The sequence below is a fragment of the Thermobia domestica genome, chromosome 4 (assembly GCF_964235325.1).
Source record: "Thermobia domestica chromosome 4, izTheDome1.hap1.1, whole genome shotgun sequence".
NCBI lineage: Eukaryota > Metazoa > Arthropoda > Insecta > Zygentoma > Lepismatidae > Thermobia > Thermobia domestica.
Genome location: NC_137457.1, coordinates 26463632 through 26467974, shown reverse-complemented (window position 1 = coordinate 26467974; position 4343 = coordinate 26463632).

Below are 4343 nucleotides of genomic sequence, written 5' to 3'. Positions count from 1 at the left end.
TTTCCCAGTGATGCGATCAGAAACAAACAACATCACTTTCAATGCGGTGCGGAAAAAAAAAATAGAAAATTTCCCTTTCCTCTTAAAACGGGAATTTTCAAACACGGTGGTAAGGCTTGTTTTAATGAGGAGTTTGTATGCCGAGTTTCATCTCCCAAATTCAGGGCAGGGTAGGGTTAACAATTAAACAAAGAAAGCGATTGCTTAGGACAGCGTTTCCCAACCTTTTTAAACTTGCGGCACACTACGGGTGTAAATTGAATTCTCGCGGCACACTCATAGATATTATTGTTATTAGTAGTAGCAGGGGCGGATCCAGGACGGACTTCTGGGGGGGGGCGGTCGGCGGTAATACTGCTACTTTTAAGAGCTCCAAACTTGTTATGGATGGGTTTATTTATATATAAAATAAGAGTTTCCTCTTGTGGGGGGGGGCGATCGCCCCAATCGCCCCCCTCTGGATCCGCCCCTGAGTAGTAGTAAATAGAAAATACCCTCGTATTTTTTTCTGTGATTACTGACCTCCTTCTAACAGAGAAAAAAGCTCGATCACTGGTTTTCCCCCATCGTAAATCATTATACTTATTTTTCATTGTAATTAAAAAAATAGAAAACAATTCCAATGAAATATAGGACTCAGGCTTTTAAAAATACACTTTCTTTTTGAAAACTGTATCCAACTTTTCACTAAGGAAGATCACTAAATAACAAACGAACAAACAAATCTCTTGTACTTTTAAAACAGATGGAGGTAATTTGTATGAGTGTTTGCTTTGTCGAAAGGGTAGATGAGATTTTAAAATTTCAAATTACGAAATAACCTGTAACAATAAAAAAAGCAACAATGGTTATAACAATGATACTAAATACTTTTTTGAACATTAAAAATGTACAGACAAGTAATACGGTGTGAAACTTATAATTTATTAATATGGTTAATATACGTCACAATTTTTAAATATTAATCGAATTCTGTTTTCGAAATACAAACTGTGTAGTAGTAATGTATTATATACAATAATATATTACAATTACAGTATTTTTTCCCATTGTAGAGGTTCATAGTAATGTGAAATACAAATACACATTTTTCCTGTCTTGTAATTTGGTTGCTATATAATTCATGATTTTGTTCTCATTTCCTCGCGGCACACTAGCAGCTCATTCGCGACACACCAGTGTGCCGCGGCACACCGGTTGGGAAACGCTGGCTTAGGAGATCAACGGAAAGAGGACATCATTGAAATTTTTCGCCCCCGACTTTATCGTAGTTAATGAGCCATATGGTGCAACACTACAAATGTTGCAGCAAACCAAGTATCGCAAAAGGGGACCCAACATTAAATAAAAATAAAAAATGCGCACAGACACATACAATAAGAAAAAACGAAGCTAGTACACGCGAATGAGTTTGTTTTGGTACAGTGAACACAAAGACAATATTAAAGTTTTTATTTTTGCATTTTTTCTCACTCTTTATTCCGCACACTTTAAGAGTCTTCATCTCGGCGAAATTAAAGTACCGCTAATTTTACAATAATTATGTGATATATTCAAATAGATAAAAAGATAATTGAAATATGGAACAAGAGCGCCCTAGACAATATTATTTTTCGTGAGGTACCGTTATCACAAGTCACCTAGTGGCTTTCTTTTTTTAGCTGTTTAGAAACGCGAAAATAAATGTCGATTTTCAAAATGGCTCGAAATCGAAACCAGATAAGTGAGTCGCGATAACGGTTTCTCATGTAAAATAATATTGTCTAGGGCGCTCTTGTTCCACATTTCGATTATCTTTTATCTATTTGAAGATATCACATAATTACTGTAAAATTAGCGGTATTTTAATTTCGTCGGGATGAAAATTCTTAAGTCTTCATAAGATTTAAGAAAATAAGAATAGAAAATAATTAAGTCTTTATACTGTATGTATCGAGTAGAAACTCATTTAGTTTCATTTTGTCGTGTTTTACGGGAAGTCGTAACCTGAGCATTATACTCACCCGTGAATCTGAACAGCACTGCGGGTAGTCTACCAAGCAAGGATGATATCCACAATTTCTTCCATAGGAATACATGGAGAACCGTATTTGGCTTGTCCACATCTTGATATCAAGTTGGTGGACCACCTCTATCAATGATCTCGATTCATAGCTTTCTTGGCCAAAATTTTAGTTATCCATCAAGATTTTAAGTCTTTCCGGTCAGGGATATGGACAGACAGAGTAAATATATAGAGGAGTATTTTGTAAAACAATTTTTTTTTTATTAAAAATGTCCTGTCAAGACTTTAATGATAGTAAAAATAATATGTATGTGTGTGTCATGAGCTTTTCGCATTGAAAAGCCACCTAAAGCCATTAAAATTTTGTACGCAGATAGATGTTCACTAAAGCGAATAGCGTACAGAGTTACTTTTCATTCGATTTTTAGCTTGGAGGATTAAGGAAGGGGGGAGCAAAGTGTATGAATATCTTTGGTTGTTCCTCAGAGCACCTTGTATGTATGTAACTAATATTACATTAGTGCAATGCGGGCTTACATAACAACACAGGATAAATACCTTCGTAATAGTTGTCAAAATTCTGAATTGACATCCAGCAATAACGGGTTTGGATTAATTTAACTTTATCATTAAGGTATGCTTTAAAAATATTCTTTCGAAGTAGGGGCACAACAACATGAGGACTACACCTGCCGTGTCGTGACAAAACGCTGTAACTTTGGCGAAGAAGTTTTGCAAAAATGAGCCTTAAAGTTTTCATCCGAAAATGTGATCTGTATCGTGTAGAAATAGTGTATCTTGACTTTGGAAACACGTGGTTACATGTAATGTTACGTAAATGCATGTTGTGTGATTAAATTTGGTGAAAATTGATTGGTTGACCATTATTGCCTAGTTACACTGGTTCTACACGATACAGATCACATTTTCGGATGAAAACTTTAAGGCTCATTTTCGCAAAACTTCTTCGCCAAAGTTACAGCGTTTTGTCACGACACGGCAGACACGAGGGCCGTACTATAATGATTTACATGTTCTTTTCTCGTTCCAAGTGCATTGGACCACTGTAGTTGCGAAGGCAGTCACAAATACCTAGGACCTTCATCTATCAATTAGGAGCATCACTGGCAAAGGACTACAGTAGCGCACTGTGCAGGCCATTTCTTGAACTCTTGTGAGTGTTACTAACAGACAACATGGAAAGTGATTATGCTTGACAGCGCTGAACATCCTGGTTCCTGTGGAAAGAGGATGTGCCCCCTGCTGAAATCCATAGGTGGTTTGTAGCAGTCTGTGAAGATTATGTACCGTCACAGAAAACAGTGTACAACTGGGTAGAAGGTTGGAAAGTGGGTAGCACCTCGACGAAAAAGAGGAGCAGTTCTGAAAGAACAGTGACAACACCAGTCATCATCGCCGTGGTGGAGAGAACCATTCAAGACAACAAATGGAACGGAGGCTGCAACAGGACTGACCAGAAACATTATGGAGCTTAAATAGTTGGGAAAGGTCGGTGCAATATGTGTTCCAAAACTCTTGTCTGCAGAGAAAAAAGAATGTCACGTGGACGTGTGCAGGAAACGTTTGCTACCTCAAAAGCAAAATCCGGAAGATTTGATCTCTAGGTAGGGATGCGCACGTGTCAAGTTGAGTTGAGAATTAAGCCTGTCTAGACTCGTCTCGAGGAAATGTCTCGACTCGAAAATATGTTTCTGTGTCGACTCGAATTCGAGACGAGACGTCTCGAAATTCTAGTCGAGACAAAATATACGCACACATTAGTCAGAACATCATGACTACCTACCTAATTGTCAGTATGTTCATATGTCCACCTTTGGCACGGATAACAACGGTGACGCGTCTTGGCATGGACGCAATGCTCCATGGTAGGTCGCAGAAGAGAGTTGGATCCACATACGCACACACAGGCCACTTAATTCCCGTAAACCCGGGAAGGGGTGATGAGCTCTGACGTCATGTTCAATCAGACGTCAGAGCTCATCCCCCCTTCCCGGGTTTACGGATTGGGTTCAGATCCGGCGAGTTGAGGGTCAGCACATCACTTGGAACTCTCCCGTGTGTTTCTCGAACCACCCCATCACACTCCTGGCCTTGTGACATGGTGCATTATCTTGTCGAAATGGGAAACTTGGTCGTCATGAAGTGGTGAAAGTAGTCAGCATGCATTGTGCGATAGGTCTCGGCCGTCATGGTGCCTTGCTCCAGCCCCACCAGACATATGGATGCTCACGTGAATGTTCCTCAAAGCATAATTAAGCCGCCGCCAGCTTGTTTTTCATTCCGCAATACACGTGTCCAGAAGCTGTTCCCTTGGAAC